The sequence below is a fragment of the Salmo salar genome, unplaced genomic scaffold, assembly GCF_905237065.1.
Source record: "Salmo salar unplaced genomic scaffold, Ssal_v3.1, whole genome shotgun sequence".
Taxonomy (NCBI): domain Eukaryota; kingdom Metazoa; phylum Chordata; class Actinopteri; order Salmoniformes; family Salmonidae; genus Salmo; species Salmo salar.
Genome location: NW_025547768.1, coordinates 55,001 through 72,795, shown reverse-complemented (window position 1 = coordinate 72,795; position 17,795 = coordinate 55,001). Strand labels below are relative to the sequence as shown.

General features: G+C 44.1%; 1 protein-coding gene across 1 annotated transcript in view; it reads right to left on the bottom strand.

Annotated features, from left to right (window-relative positions):
• Nucleotides 1-4,467, bottom strand: part of LOC123732430 (kelch-like protein 38) — a 46,236-nt gene extending 41,769 nt beyond the window's left edge. Inside the window, exon 1 of the mRNA XM_045711562.1 lies at nucleotides 4,216-4,467. The gene's annotated coding sequence lies outside the window, so the exon portion shown is untranslated. The remainder of the gene's footprint in view (nucleotides 1-4,215) is intronic.
• Nucleotides 4,468-17,795: the final 13,328 nt, after the last annotated feature.

Genomic DNA, 17,795 nt, shown 5'->3' with positions numbered 1-17,795 from the left:
TGGACAGGAAATGTGCTTTTCTTTCAACAACAAGGACATTTCTAAGTGACCCCAAACTTTTGAACGGTGCTGTAACTACAGTCAGATCAGATCTATAACTACAGTCAGATCAGATGTATAACTACAGTCAGATCAGATGTATAACTACAGTCAGATCAGATCTATAACTACAGTCAGATCAGATCAGATCTATAACTACAGTCAGATCAGATCTATAACTACAGTCAGATCAGATCTAAAACTACAGTCAGATCAGATGTATAACTACAGTCAGATCAGATGTATAACTACAGTCAGATCAGATGTATAACTACAGTCAGATCAGATCTATAACTACAGTCAGATCAGATGTATAACTACAGTCAGATCAGATGTATAACTACAGTCAGATCAGATCTATAACTACAGTCAGATCAGATCTATAACTACAGTCAGATCAGATCTATAACTACAGTCAGATCAGATGTATAACTACAGTCAGATCAGATGTATAACTACAGTCAGATCAGATCTATAACTACAGTCAGATCAGATCTATAACTACAGTCAGATCAGATCTATAACTACAGTCAGATCAGATCAGATCTATAACTACAGTCAGATCAGATCTATAACTACAGTCAGATCAGATCAGATCTATAACTACAGTCAGATCAGATGTATAACTACAGTCAGATCAGATCTATAACTACAGTCAGATCAGATCAGATCTATAACTACAGTCAGATCAGATCTATAACTACAGTCAGATCAGATGTATAACTACAGTCAGATCAGATGTATAACTACAGTCAGATCAGATGTATAACTACAGTCAGATCAGATCTATAACTACAGTCAGATCAGATGTATAACTACAGTCAGATCAGATCTATAACTACAGTCAGATCAGATCTATAACTACAGTCAGATCAGATGTATAACTACAGTCAGATCAGATCTATAACTACAGTCAGATCAGATGTATAACTACAGTCAGATCAGATCAGATGTATAACTACAGTCAGATCAGATCTATAACTACAGTCAGATCAGATGTATAACTACAGTCAGATCAGATCAGATGTATAACTACAGTCAGATCAGATCTATAACTACAGTCAGATCAGATCTATAACTACAGTCAGATCAGATCTATAACTACAGTCAGATCAGATCTATAACTACAGTCAGATCAGATGTATAACTACAGTCAGATCAGATGTATAACTACAGTCAGATCAGATGTATAACTACAGTCAGATCAGATGTATAACTACAGTCAGATCAGATCTATAACTACAGTCAGATCAGATCTATAACTACAGTCAGATCAGATGTATAACTACAGTCAGATCAGATGTATAACTACAGTCAGATCAGATGTATAACTACAGTCAGATCAGATGTATAACTACAGTCAGATCAGATCAGATGTATAACTACAGTCAGATCAGATGTATAACTACAGTCAGATCAGATCTATAACTACAGTCAGATCAGATCTATAACTACAGTCAGATCAGATGTATAACTACAGTCAGATCAGATGTATAACTACAGTCAGATCAGATCTATAACTACAGTCAGATCAGATCTATAACTACAGTCAGATCAGATGTATAACTACAGTCAGATCAGATCTATAACTACAGTCAGATCAGATCTATAACTACAGTCAGATCAGATGTATAACTACAGTCAGATCAGATCTATAACTACAGTCAGATCAGATCTATAACTACAGTCAGATCAGATCTATAGCTACAGTCAGATCAGATCTATAACTACAGTCAGATCAGATCAGATGTATAACTACAGTCAGATCAGATCTATAACTACAGTCAGATCAGATCTATAACTACAGTCAGATCAGATGTATAACTACAGTCAGATCAGATCTATAACTACAGTCAGATCAGATGTATAACTACAGTCAGATCAGATCTATAACTACAGTCAGATCAGATCTATAACTACAGTCAGATCAGATCTATAACTACAGTCAGATCAGATCTATAACTACAGTCAGATCAGATCTATAACTACAGTCAGATCAGATGTATAACTACAGTCAGATCAGATCTATAACTACAGTCAGATCAGATCTATAACTACAGTCAGATCAGATCTATAACTACAGTCAGATCAGATCTATAACTACAGTCAGATCAGATCTATAACTACAGTCAGATCAGATCTATAACTACAGTCAGATCAGATCTATAACTACAGTCAGATCAGATCTATAACTACAGTCAGATCAGATCTATAACTACAGTCAGATCAGATCTATAACCACAGTCAGATCAGATGTATAACTACAGTCAGATCAGATCTATAACTACAGTCAGATCAGATCTATAACTACAGTCAGATCAGATGTATAACTACAGTCAGATCAGATGTATAACTACAGTCAGATCAGATGTATAACTACAGTCAGATCAGATGTATAACTACAGTCAGATCAGATGTATAACTACAGTCAGATCAGATCTATAACTACAGTCAGATCAGATCTATAACTACAGTCAGATCAGATGTATAACTACAGTCAGATCAGATCTATAACTACAGTCAGATCAGATCTATAACTACAGTCAGATCAGATGTATAACTACAGTCAGATCAGATGTATAACTACAGTCAGATCAGATGTATAACTACAGTCAGATCAGATGTATAACTACAGTCAGATCAGATCTATAACTACAGTCAGATCAGATCTATAACCACAGTCAGATCAGATGTATAACTACAGTCAGATCAGATCTATAACTACAGTCAGATCAGATCTATAACTACAGTCAGATCAGATGTATAACCACAGTCAGATCAGATGTATAACTACAGTCAGATCAGATCTATAACTACAGTCAGATCAGATCTATAACTACAGTCAGATCAGATCTATAACTACAGTCAGATCAGATCTATAACTACAGTCAGATCAGATCTATAACTACAGTCAGATCAGATCTATAACTACAGTCAGATCAGATGTATAACTACAGTCAGATCAGATCTATAACTACAGTCAGATCAGATCTATAACTACAGTCAGATCAGATCTATAACTACAGTCAGATCAGATGTATAACTACAGATCAGATCAGATGTATAACTACAGTCAGATCAGATCTATAACTACAGTCAGATCAGATGTATAACTACAGTCAGATCAGATCTATAACTACAGTCAGATCAGATCTATAACTACAGTCAGATCAGATCTATAACTACGGTCAGATCAGATGTATAACTACAGTCAGATCAGATCAGATGTATAACTACAGTCAGATCAGATCTATAACTACAGTCAGATCAGATGTATAACTACAGTCAGATCAGATGTATAACTACAGTCAGATCAGATGTATAACTACAGTCAGATCAGATGTATAACTACAGTCAGATCAGATGTATAACTACAGTCAGATCAGATCTATAACTACAGTCAGATCAGATCTATAACTACAGTCAGATCAGATCAGATGTATAACTACAGTCAGATCAGATCTATAACTACAGTCAGATCAGATCTATAACTACGGTCAGATCAGATGTATAACTACAGTCAGATCAGATCTATAACTACAGTCAGATCAGATCTATAACTACAGTCAGATCAGATGTATAACTACAGTCAGATCAGATCAGATGTATAACTACAGTCAGATCAGATCTATAACTACAGTCAGATCAGATGTATAACTACGGTCAGATCAGATGTATAACTACAGTCAGATCAGATGTATAACTACAGTCAGATCAGATCAGATGTATAACTACAGTCAGATCAGATCTATAACTACAGTCAGATCAGATCTATAACTACAGTCAGATCAGATGTATAACTACAGTCAGATCAGATCTATAACTACAGTCAGATCAGATGTATAACTACAGTCAGATCAGATGTATAACTACAGTCAGATCAGATCAGATGTATAACTACAGTCAGATCAGATCAGATCTATAACTACGGTCAGATCAGATCTATAACTACAGTCAGATCAGATCAGATGTATAACTACGGTCAGATCAGATGTATAACTACAGTCAGATCAGATCAGATCTATAACTACAGTCAGATCAGATCAGATCTATAACTACGGTCAGATCAGATGTATAACCAGACATCAATGACTTTTGCCACATTATTATTTCTTTGAAGATGATTTATCTATAGTTATCTCACTGGCCTCATGGTGGAGGGGTCCTCCAGCTTACCTCTCCTCAGTCTGGAACTTCGATCCACAGCCTCGTGGCAGAGAGTCTGAATCTTGGGGAATCGGAAAAAGCTCAGTCACAAAAAAAAACAAAACCCTGAAAACAATTTCCTCCTCACGTTCACAAATGTCACTTCAGCAAACGTGTTAAAGTTTCCGAGTGGAGAAGAGGTTCTGTGAGGTTTCAGACCTGTGCCTGCCTACGTTAGTTGGCCTTGCCATGAGGCCACTGTGTACATTCTTGCTGCTAATAATATCTCCGCGGTCCTCCCTGTCTTCTCATGTGACAGACAGTCCGCCGTGTGTTTACTATGGCAGCAAAATGGCTCCTCTCTCAGCCCAGAGACCTGGGGGGGGGGCTCCTCTCTCAGCCCAGAGACCTGGGGGGGGGCTCCTCTCTCAGCCCAGAGACTAGAGACCTGGGGGGGCTCCTCTCTCAGCCCAGAGACTAGAGACCTGGGGGGGGTCCTCTCTCAGCCCAGAGACTAGAGACCTGGGGGGGGGGTCCTCTCTCAGCCCAGAGACTAGAGACCTGGGGGGGGTCCTCTCTCAGCCCAGAGACAAGAGACCTGGGAGGGGGGGGCTCCTCTCTCAGCCCAGAGACTAGAGACCTGGGGGGGCTCCTCTCTCAGCCCAGAGACCTGGGGGGGCTCCTCTCTCAGCCCAGAGACCTGGGGGGGCTCCTCTCTCAGCCCAGAGACCTGGGGGGGGCTCCTCTCTCAGCCCAGAGACTAGAGACCTGGGGGGGCTCCTCTCTCAGCCCAGAGACTAGAGACCTGGGGGGGGGTCCTCTCTCAGCCCAGAGACTAGAGACCTGGGGGGGGGTCCTCTCTCAGCCCAGAGACTAGAGACCTGGGGGGTCCTCTCTCAGCCCAGAGACAAGAGACCTGGGAGGGGGGGGCTCCTCTCTCAGCCCAGAGACTAGAGACCTGGGGGGGCTCCTCTCTCAGCCCAGAGACCTGGGGGGGGCTCCTCTCTCAGCCCAGAGACCTGGGGGGGGTCCTCTCTCAGCCCAGAGACCTGGGGGGGGGGGTCCTCTCTCAGCCCAGAGACTAGAGACCTGGGGGGGGGTCCTCTCTCAGCCCAGAGACTAGAGACCTGGGGGGGTCCTCTCTCAGCCCAGAGACTAGAGACCTGGGGGGGGCTCCTCTCTCAGCCCAGAGACCTGGGGGGGGCTCCTCTCTCAGCCCAGAGACCTGGGGGGGGGTCCTCTCTCAGCCCAGAGACTAGAGACCTGGGGGGGTCCTCTCTCAGCCCAGAGACTAGAGACCTGGGGGGGCTCCTCTCTCAGCCCAGAGACTAGAGACCTGGGAGGGGGGGTCCTCTCTCAGCCCAGAGACTAGAGACCTGGGAGGGGGGGGTCCTCTCTCAGCCCAGAGACTAGAGACCTGGGGGGGGTCCTCTCTCAGCCCAGAGACTAGAGACCTGGGGGGGCTCCTCTCTCAGCCCAGAGACTAGAGACCTAGGGGGGGGTCCTCTCTCAGCCCAGAGACTAGAGACCTGGGGGGGGGTCCTCTCTCAGCCCAGAGACTAGAGACCTGGGAGGGGGGGTCCTCTCTCAGCCCAGAGACTAGAGACCTGGGGGGGGGGTCCTCTCTCAGCCCAGAGACTAGAGACCTGGGGGGGGGTCCTCTCTCAGCCCAGAGACTAGAGACCTGGGGGGGTCCTCTCTCAGCCCAGAGACTAGAGACCTGGGGGGGGTCCTCTCTCAGCCCAGAGACTAGAGACCTGGGGGGGCCTCTCTCAGCCCAGAGACTAGAGACCTGGGGGGGTCCTCTCTCAGCCCAGAGACTAGAGACCTGGGGGGGGGTCCTCTCTCAGCCCAGAGACTAGAGACCTGGGGGGGGTCCTCTCTCAGCCCAGAGACTAGAGACCTGGGGGGGTCCTCTCTCAGCCCAGAGACTAGAGACCTGGGGGGGGTCCTCTCTCAGCCCAGAGACTAGAGACCTGGGGGGGGGGGCTCCTCTCTCAGCCCAGAGACTAGAGACCTGGGGGGGTCCTCTCTCAGCCCAGAGACTAGAGACCTGGGGGGGGTCCTCTCTCAGCCCAGAGACTAGAGACCTGGGTGGGGGGTCCTCTCTCAGCCCAGAGACTAGAGACCTGGGGGGGGTCCTCTCTCAGCCCAGAGACTAGAGACCTGGGGGGGCTCCTCTCTCAGCCCAGAGACTAGAGACCTGGGGGGGGGGGGCTCCTCTCTCAGCCCAGAGACTAGAGACCTGGGGGGTCCTCTCTCAGCCCAGAGACCTGGGGGGGGGCTCCTCTCTCAGCCCAGAGACTAGAGACCTGGGGGGGGTCCTCTCTCAGCCCAGAGACCTGGGGGGGGGTCCTCTCTCAGCCCAGAGACTAGAGACCTGGGAGGGGGGGGTCCTCTCTCAGCCCAGAGACTAGAGACCTGGGAGGGGGGGGGTCCTCTCTCAGCCCAGAGACTAGAGACCTGGGGGGGGTCCTCTCTCAGCCCAGAGACTAGAGACCTGGGGGGGTCCTCTCTCAGCCCAGAGACTAGAGACCTTGGGGGGGGGCCTCTCTCAGCCCAGAGACTAGAGACCTGGGGGGGGTCCTCTCTCAGCCCAGAGACTAGAGACCTGGGGGGGGTCCTCTCTCAGCCCAGATACCTGGGGGGGGGTCCTCTCTCAGCCCAGAGACTAGAGACCTGGGGGGGCTCCTCTCTCAGCCCAGAGACTAGAGACCTGGGGGGGCTCCTCTCTCAGCCCAGAGACTAGAGACCTGGGGGGGGGGGTCCTCTCTCAGCCCAGAGACTAGAGACCTGGGGGGCTCCTCTCTCAGCCCAGAGACTAGAGACCTGGGGGGTTGGTGGTTATATAACAGGGCAGGCAGGGTGCTGCGGTGGGCTGGCTGACTGGTGTAACCCAGGAAGCTGGTAAATATAGTCCAGTGCTGATGGCTGGGGACCTGGGGCTGAGCAGGGCAAACAGCTGAAACTCTAAGGCCTGGGGAACTGGGGACCTGGGGACCTGGGGACCTGGGGGCTGAGCAGGGCAAACAGCTGAAACTATAAGGCCTGGGGAACTGGGGACCTGGGGCTGAGCAGGGCAAACAGCTTAAACTCTAAGGCCTGGGGACCTGGGGACCTGGGGACCTGGGGACCTGGGGACCTGGGGCTGAGCAGGGCAAACAGCTGAAACTCTAAGGCCTGGGGACCTGGGGACCTGGGGACCTGGGGACCTGGGGACCTGGGGCTGAGCAGGGCAAACAGCTGAAACTCTAAGGCCTGGGGACCTGGGGACCTGGGGACCTGGGGACCTGGGGATGAGCAGGGCAAACAGCTGAAACTATAAGGCCTGGTTACCTTGGGGCTGAGCAGGGCAAACAGCTGAAACTCTAAGGCCTGGGGACCTGGGGACCTGGGGACCTGGGGACCTGGGGCTGAGCAGGGCAAACAGCTGAAACTCTAAGGCCTGGGGACCTGGGGACCTGGGGACCTGGGGCTAAGCAGGGCAAACAGCTGAAACTCTAAGGCCTGGGGACCTGGGGACCTGGGGCTGAGCAGGGCATACAGCTGAAACTCTAAGGCCTGGTTACCTGGGGCTGAGCAGGGCATACAGCTGAAACTCTAAGGCCTGGTTACCTGGGGCTAAGCAGGGCAAACAGCTGAAACTCTAAGGCCTGGGAACCTGGGGACCTGGGGATGAGCAGGGTAAACAGCTGAAACTCTAAGGCCTGGTTACCTGGTTACCTGGGGCTGAGCAGGGCATACAGCTGAAACTCTAAGGCCTGGGGACCTGGGGCTGAGCAGGGCAAACGGCTGAAACTCTAAGGCCTGGTTACCTTGGGGCTGAGCAGGGTAAACAGCTGAAACTCGAAGGCCTGGTTACCTGGGGCTGTTCAGGGCAAACAGCTGAAACTCTAAGGCCTGGGGACCTGGGGACCTGGGGCTGAGCATGGCAAACAGCTGAAACTCTAACGCCTGGGGACCTGGGGACCTGGGGCTGAGCAGGGCAAACAGCTGAAACTCTAAGGCCTGGTTACCTGGGGCTGTTCAGGGCAAACAGCTGAAACTCTAAGGCCTGGGGACCTGGGGACCTGGGGCTGAGCAGGGCAAACAGCTGAAACTCTAAGGCCTGGGGACCTGGGGACCTGGGGACCTGGGGACCTGGGGCTGAGCAGGGAAAACAGCTGAAACTCTAAGGCCTGGTTACCTGGTTACCTTGGGGCTGAGCAGGGCAAACAGCTGAAACTCTAAGGCCTGGGGACCTGGCAGTGTTCATTTTGGCACCCTTTTTGGGGGGGATTTAGGGCTCTATTCAGTCAGATCCGCTTTAGCTGACATCTGCATTTTGGTTGTTTTGGCGGCGTTGGGGTGGAACTTGAATCTAGGCCTTAGTTTAGTCATGTCGACTAAAATATCATTAAGTTTTTGTCACATTTTTGTCATTTGAATAGTGATTTAGTCTAATTATTGTAAAAATGACAGAAACAATGGGCTACATTAGTCAACTAAATGCTCTTTCAAATTAGTCAAATTTTAATCACATCAGATTTGTATTGCCTCGTATAGTCAACATAAATCACTGACATCCATGTGCACAAACATACATACAGTTAAGGTCGGAAGTTTACATACACCTTAGCCAAATACATTTCAACTTAGTTTCCACAATTCCTGACATTTAATCCTAGTAAAAATTCCCTGTTTTAGGTCAGTTAGGATCACCACTTTATTTTAAGAATGTGAAATGTCAGAATAATCGTAGAGAGAATTATTTATTTCTGTATTTATTTCTTTCATCACATTCCCAGTGGGTCAGAAGTTTACATACACTCAATTAGTATTTGGTAGCATTGCCTGTAAATTGTTTAACTTGAGTCAAACGTTTCGGGTAGCCTTCCACAAGCTTCCCACAATACATTGGGTGAATTCTGCGTCACGACTTCCGCCAAAGTCGGTCCCTCTCCGGCGTCGGGCGGCTTTCGGCGGTCGACGTCACCGGCTTTCTAGCCACCGCCGATCCACTTTTCATTTTCCATTTGTTCTGTCTTTGTCTTATCACACCTGGCTTCACTCAACCAATTACTTGTTTATTATTTAACCCCCTTTTTTCGTCCAAACATAACGATGGTCATTATGGCCAAAAAGTTCTATATTTGTTTCATCAGACCAGAGGACATTTCTCCAAATAGTATGATCTTTGTCCCCATGTGCAGTTGCAGTTTATGTCGATATAGGACTCGTTTTACTGTGGATATAGATACTTTTGTACCAGTTTCCTCCAGCATCTTCACAAGGTCCTTTGCTGTTGTTCTGGGATTGATTTGCACTTTTCGCACCAAAGTACGTTCATCTCTAGGAGACAGAACGCGTCTCCTTCCTGAGCGGTATGACGGCTGCGTGGTCCCATGGTGTTTATACTTGCGTACTATTTTTTTTACAGATGAACGTGGTACCTTCAGGCGTTTGGAAATTGCTCCCAAGGATGAACCAGACTTGTGGAGGTCTACAATTTTTTTTTCTGAGGTCTTGGCTGATTTCTTTTGATTTTCCCATGATGTCAAGCAAAGAGGCACTGAGTTTGAAGGTAGGCCTTGAAATGCATCCACAGGTACACCTCCAATTGACTAAAATGTTGTCAATTAGCCTATCAGAAGCTTCTAAAGCCATGACATCATTTTCTGGAATTTTCTAAGCTGTTTAAAGGCACAGTCAACTTAGTGTATTTAAACTTCTGACCCACTGGAATTGTGATACAGTGAATTATAAGTGAAATAATTGTTGGAAAAATTACTTGTGTCATGCACAAAATAGGTGTCCTAACAAACTTGCCAAAACTATAGTTTGTTAATTAACAAAAAATGTGTGGAGTGGTTGAAAAACGAGTTTTAATGACTCCAACCTAAGTGTATGTAAACTTCTGACTTCAACTGTACATATGTAGGATCTTAAATTGAACCAGCTTGCTACAGCAGGAAAAAAATCCTGCAGAAGCAGGAAATGTGAATTATTGCGTGGATTATAATTAATGGATATTTTTTGTAGGGGTGGACACATTTTTTCTTTAGGAAAATCAAGTCTGACATTTTAAACTTTCAAAGCCTTTTTAAAATGTTCAGCAACGAAAGAGTGATCAAATTAACATCCTATAAGCTGTAGTCTTGTCCTAACAACATATTTTTCTGCAACACATCCTATTCTCTTCCCAACCGCAGAAATATGACAAACATATAGAAGAAGAATATTATATAGGAATTATCTGGCCATGTCAATTCCTAATTCCTCCTCCATAGATATTGCACATTAGTTACAAAACAAACTGACACACACAAGTTGAGTGAGAGAGAAAGAGTAGCACAAACGCCAGATAGCTCCGTACACTAGCATGAGTTACACCTGTATCATTCAGTCACGTCATTTCCACACTTATCAACGTTCTAGATGCCACAGCCACACTGATGTCCTAAAGTAGAACGGAGGCTAATGACTGTTTCACCCAGTCATGTAGTGGAGTCACTAAACCTCCAGATAAGGACTGTTTCACCCAGTCATGTAGTGGACTACTAAACCTCAAATCCGTATCGAGTCCCAAGTCCCCTGTGCTCGAGTCCAATTGCTCAAGTCTGAGTCACTCGGTCCATACTAACTCAAAATAAAGTTATTTAGCTAGTCACATGTAGTTTAGAGGCAAGAGGGATTATCTACCCAGTCAGATATAGTCTAGAAACAATAGGGATTATCTACCCAGTCAGATATAGTCTATATAGTAACAAGAGGGATTATCTACCCAGTCAGATATAGTCTATAAAGTAACAAGAGGGAATATCTACCCAGTCAGATATAGTCTAGAAACAAGAGGGATTATCTACCCAGTCAGATATTGTCTAGTAACAAGAGGGATTATCTACCCAGTCAGATATAGTCTAGTAACAAGAGGGATTATCTACCCAGTCAGATATAGTCTATATAGTAACAAGAGGGATTATCTACCCAGTCAGATATAGTCTAGAAACAAGAGGGATTATCTACCCTGTCAGATATAGTCTAGAAACAAGAGGGATTATCTACCCAGTCAGATATAGTCTATATAGTAACAAGAGGGATTATCTACCCAGTCAGATATAGTCTAGTAACAAGAGGGATTATCTACCCAGTCAGATATAGTCTATATAGTAACAAGAGGGATTATCTACCCAGTCAGATATAGTCTATATAGTAACAAGAGGGATTATCTACACAGTCAGATATAGTCTAGTAACAAGAGGGATTATCTACCCAGTCAGATATAGTCTAGAAACAAGAGGGATTATCTACCCAGTCAGATATAGTCTAGTAACAAGAGGGATTATCTACCCAGTCAGATATAGTCTAGAAACAAGAGGGATTATCTACCCAGTCAGATATAGTCTAGTAACAAGAGGGATTATCTACCCAGTCAGATATAGTCTATATAGTAACAAGAGGGATTATCTACCCAGTCAGATATAGTCTAGTAACAAGAGGGATTATCTACCCAGTCAGATATAGTCTATATAGTAACAAGAGGGATTATCTACCCAGTCAGATATAGTCTATATAGTAACAAGAGGGATTATCTACCCAGTCAGATATAGTCTATATAGTAACAAGAGGGATTATCTACCCAGTCAGATATAGTCTATATAGTAACAAGAGGGATTATCTACCCAGTCAGATATAGTCTATATAGTAACAAGAGGGGTTATCTACCCAGTCAGATATAGTCTAGTAACAAGAGGGATTATCTACCCAGTCAGATATAGTCTATATAGTAACAAGAGGGATTATCTACCCAGTCAGATATAGTCTAGTAACAAGAGGGATTATCTACCCAGTCAGATATAGTCTAGTAACAAGAGGGATTATCTACCCAGTCAGATATAGTCTATATAGTAACAAGAGGGATTATCTACCCAGTCAGATATAGTCTAGTAACAAGAGGGATTATCTACCCAGTCAGATATAGTCTAGTAACAAGAGGGATTATCTACCCAGTCAGATATAGTCTATATAGTAACAAGAGGGATTATCTACCCAGTCAGATATAGTCTAGTAACAAGAGGGATTATCTACCCAGTCAGATATAGTCTATATAGTAACAAGAGGGATTATCTACCCAGTCAGATATAGTCTATATAGTAACAAGAGGGATTATCTACCCAGTCAGATATAGTCTATATAGTAACAAGAGGGATTATCTACCCAGTCAGATATAGTCTATATAGTAACAAGAGGGATTATCTACCCAGTCAGATATAGTCTATATAGTAACAAGAGGGATTATCTACCCAGTCAGATATAGTCTAGTAACAAGAGGGATTATCTACCCAGTCAGATATAGTCTATATAGTAACAAGAGGGATTATCTACCCAGTCAGATATAGTCTAGTAACAAGAGGGATTATCTATAGTGTTTTGACAGGAGGAATCAAATCAAATCAAATCAATAGCTTGTTATCCCTTTTCCTTTCTTTCTGTGCCACCAAATATTTGCATATTGACTACTGGTAATGTTACCATGGTTACATTCAGGATGCTACTTGTAAATTATGGTTACAGTCAATAAACTACTGGTAATGTTACCATGGTTATGTTCAGTAAACTACTGGTAATGTTACCATGGCTACGTTCAGTAGGCTACTGGTAATGTTACCATGGCTACGTTCAGTAAGCTACTGGTAATGTTACCATGGTTACATTCAGTAGACTACTGGTAATGTTACCATGGCTACATTCAGTAGACTACTGGTAATGTTACCATGGCTACGTTCAGTAGGCTACTGGTAATGTTACCATGGCTACGTTCAGTAAGCTACTGGTAATGTTACCATGGCTACATTCAGTAGGCTACTGGTAATGTTACCATGGCTACGTTCAGTAAGCTACTGAATGGCTACATTCAGTTGAAAGCTTTCTGGAATGTTGTCGATAGGAATTCCATGTAGTCTATTTGCACACCAGTATTTCTACTTGCACATCATCTGCACATCTATCACGCCAGTGTCAATTTGCTAAATTGTAATTACTTCGCCACTATGGCCTATTTATTGCCTTACCTCCTTACTTCATTTGCACACACTGTATACAGCTTTTCTATTGTGTTATTGGACTGTACGTTTGTTTATCCCATGTGTAACTCCGTGTTTTTGTCTCAATGCTTTGCTTTATCTTGGCCAGGTCACAGTTGCAAATGAGAACTTGTTCTCAACTGGCCTACCTGGTTAAATAAAGGACTTGTTCTCAACTGGCCTACCTGGTTAAATAAAGGACTTGTTCTCAACTAGCCTACCTGGTTAAATAAAGGACTTGTTCTCAACTAGGCTACCTGGTTAAATAAAGGACTTGTTCTCAACTAGCCTACCTGGTTAAATAAAGGACTTGTTCTCAACTAGCCTACCTGGTTAAATAAAGGACTTGTTCTCAACTAGCCTACCTGGTTAAATAAAGGACTTGTTCTCAACTAGCCTACCTGGTTAAATAAAGGACTTGTTCTCAACTAGCCTACCTGGTTAAATAAAGGACTTGTTCTCAACTAGCCTACCTGGTTAAATAAAGGACTTGTTCTCAACTAGCCTACCTGGTTAAATAAAGGACTTGTTCTCAACTAGCCTACCTGGATAAATAAAGGACTTGTTCTCAACTAGCCTACCTGGATAAATAAAGGACTTGTTCTCAACTAGCCTACCTGGATAAATAAAGGACTTGTTCTCAACTAGCCTACCTGGATAAATAAAGGACTTGTTCTCAACTAGCCTACCTGGTTAAATAAAGGACTTGTTCTCTACTAGCCTACCTGGTTAAATAAAGGACTTGTTCTCAGCTGGCCTACCTGGTTAAATAAAGGACTTGTTCTCAACTAGCCTACCTGGTTAAATAAAGGACTTGTTCTCTACTGGCCTACCTGGTTAAATAAAGGACTTGTTCTCAGCTGGCCTACCTGGTTAAATAAAGGACTTGTTCTCAGCTGGCCTACCTGGTTAAATAAAGGACTTGTTCTCAACTAGCCTACCTGGTTAAATAAAGGACTTGTTCTCTACTGGCCTACCTGGTTAAATAAAGGACTTGTTCTCAGCTGGCCTACCTGGTTAAATAAAGGACTTGTTCTCAGCTGGCATACCTGGTTAAATAAAGGACTTGTTCTCAACTAGCCTACCTGGTTAAATAAAGGACTTGTTCTCAACTAGCCTACCTGGTTAAATAAAGGACTTGTTCTCAACTAGCCTACCTGGTTAAATAAAGGACTTGTTCTCAACTAGCCTACCTGGTTAAATAAAGGACTTGTTCTCAACTAGCCTACCTGGTTAAATAAAGGACTTGTTCTCTACTAGCCTACCTGGTTAAATAAAGGACTTGTTCTCAACTGGCCTACCTGGTTAAATAAAGGACTTGTTCTCAACTAGCCTACCTGGTTAAATAAAGGACTTGTTCTCCACTAGCCTACCTGGTTAAATAAAGGACTTGTTCTCAACTAGCCTACCTGGTTAAATAAAGGACTTGTTCTCAACTAGCCTACCTGGTTAAATAAAGGACTTGTTCTCAACTAGCCTACCTGGTTAAATAAAGGACTTGTTCTCAACTAGCCTACCTGGTTAAATAAAGGACTTGTTCTCAACTAGCCTACCTGGTTAAATAAAGGACTTGTTCTCAACTAGCCTACCTGGTTAAATAAAGGACTTGTTCTCTACTAGCCTACCTGGTTAAATAAAGGACTTGTTCTCAACTAGCCTACCTGGATAAATAAAGGACTTGTTCTCAACTAGCCTACCTGGTTAAATAAAGGACTTGTTCTCAACTAGCCTACCTGGTTAAATAAAGGACTTGTTCTCAACTAGCCTACCTGGTTAAATAAAGGACTTGTTCTCTACTAGCCTACCTGGTTAAATAAAGGACTTGTTCTCAACTAGGCTACCTGGTTAAATAAAGGACTTGTTCTCAACTGGCCTCCTGGTTAAATAAAGGACTTGTTCTCAACTAGCCTACCTGGTTAAATAAAGGACTTGTTCTCAACTAGCCTACCTGGTTAAATAAAGGACTTGTTCTCAACTAGCCTACCTGGTTAAATAAAGGACTTGTTCTCTACTAGCCTACCTGGTTAAATAAAGGACTTGTTCTCTACTAGCCTACCTGGTTAAATAAAGGACTTGTTCTCAACTAGCCTACCTGGTTAAATAAAGGACTTGTTCTCAACTAGCCTACCTGGTTAAATAAAGGACTTGTTCTCTACTAGCCTACCTGGTTAAATAAAGGACTTGTTCTCAACTGGCCTACCTGGTTAAATAAAGGACTTGTTCTCTACTAGCCTACCTGGTTAAATAAAGGACTTGTTCTCAACTGGCCTACCTGGTTAAATAAAGGACTTGTTCTCAACTGGCCTACCTGGTTAAATAAAGGACTTGTTCTCAACTGGCCTACCTGGTTAAATAAAGGACTTGTTCTCTACTAGCCTACCTGGTTAAATAAAGGACTTGTTCTCAACTAGCCTACCTGGTTAAATAAAGGACTTGTTCTCAACTAGCCCACCTGGTTAAATAAAGGACTTGTTCTCAACTAGCCTACCTGGTTAAATAAAGGACTTGTTCTCAACTAGCCTACCTGGTTAAATAAAGGACTTGTTCTCAACTGGCCTACCTGGTTAAATAAAGGACTTGTTCTCAACTAGCCTACCTGGTTAAATAAAGGACTTGTTCTCAACTGGCCTACCTGGTTAAATAAAGGACTTGTTCTCAACTAGCCTACCTGGTTAAATAAAGGACTTGTTCTCTACTAGCCTACCTGGTTAAATAAAGGACTTGTTCTCTACTAGCCTACCTGGTTAAATAAAGGACTTGTTCTCAACTAGCCTACCTGGTTAAATAAAGGACTTGTTCTCAGCTGGCCTACCTGGTTAAATAAAGGACTTGTTCTCTACTAGCCTACCTGGTTAAATAAAGGACTTGTTCTCTACTAGCCTACCTGGTTAAATAAAGGACTTGTTCTCTACTAGCCTACCTGGTTAAATAAAGGACTTGTTCTCAACTAGCCTACCTGGTTAAATAAAGGACTTGTTCTCAGCTGGCCTACCTGGTTAAATAAAGGACTTGTTCTCTACTAGCCTACCTGGTTAAATAAAGGACTTGTTCTCTACTAGCCTACCTGGTTAAATAAAGGACTTGTTCTCAGCTGGCCTACCTGGTTAAATAAAGGACTTGTTCTCAACTAGCCTACCTGGTTAAATAAAGGACTTGTTCTCAACTAGCCTACCTGGTTAAATAAAGGACTTGTTCTCAACTAGCCTAACCTGGTTAAATAAAGGACTTGTTCTCAACTAGCCTACCTGGTTAAATAAAGGACTTGTTCTCAGCTGGCCACCTGGTTAAATAAAGGACTTGTTCTCTACTAGCCTACCTGGTTAAATAAAGGACTTGTTCTCAACTAGCCTACCTGGTTAAATAAAGGACTTGTTCTCAGCTTGCCACCTGGTTAAATAAAGGTGAAATGACATTTAAAAAATATCTGATGTTATTCCATTTTCAGCAGGTCCTACCAGCGGAGGCTGCTGGAGTCAATGGAACGGTATCAAACATGTGGTTTCCATCTGGTTTCCATCTGGTTTCCATGTGGTTTCCATCTGGTTTCCATGTGGTTTCCATGTGGTTTCCATCTGGTTTCCATGTGGTTTCCATCTGGTTTCCATCTGGTTTCCATCTGGTTTCCATGTGGTTTCCATGTGGTTTCCATCTGGTTTCCATCTGGTTTCCATCTGGATTCCATATGGTTTCCATGTGGTTTCCATCTGGTTTCCATGTGGTTTCCATGTGGTTTCCATCTGGTTTCCATGTGGTTTCCATCTGGTTTCCATCTGGTTTCCATCTGGTTTCCATGTGGTTTCCATGTGGTTTCCATGTGGTTTCCATCTGGTTTCCATCTGGTTTCCATGTGGTTTCCATCTGGTTTCCATCTGGTTTCCATGTGGTTTCCATCTGGTTTCCATCTGGTTTCCATGTGGTTTCCATGTGGTTTCCATGTGGTTTCCATCTGGTTTCCATGTGGTTTCCATCTGGTTTCCATCTGGTTTCCATGTGGTTTCCATCTGGTTTCCATGTGGTTTCCATGTGGTTTCCATGTGGTTTCCATCTGGTTTCCATCTGGTTTCCATGTGGTTTCCATCTGGTTTCCATCTGGTTTCCATCTGGTTTCCATGTGGTTTCCATGTGGTTTCCATCTGGTTTCCATCTGGTTTCCATCTGGTTTCCATGTGGTTTCCATGTGGTTTCCATCTGGTTTCCATGTGGTTTCCATGTGGTTTCCATCTGGTTTCCATGTGGTTTCCATCTGGTTTCCATCTGGTTTCCATCTGGTTTCCATGTGGTTTCTAGCATTCCATTGACTCCGTTCCAGCCATTACTATGAGCCGTCCTCCCCTCAGCACATTCCGCTGTGTTCTACATACTGTAGCATATTTGTATCCGAACGTTCCAAAACGTTGCATACTGCTGAACGCACCCCAGGCTGTTAGCTACAGCCAGCTGATGAGGTAACATGACTGTAGGCTAAACAAGTCAGCAAGTAGCCTAGCTTAGAACGTCCGAGATATGCTTTATGAATATAAAGTGCGACCTGCCAATGCCCGATAGAAG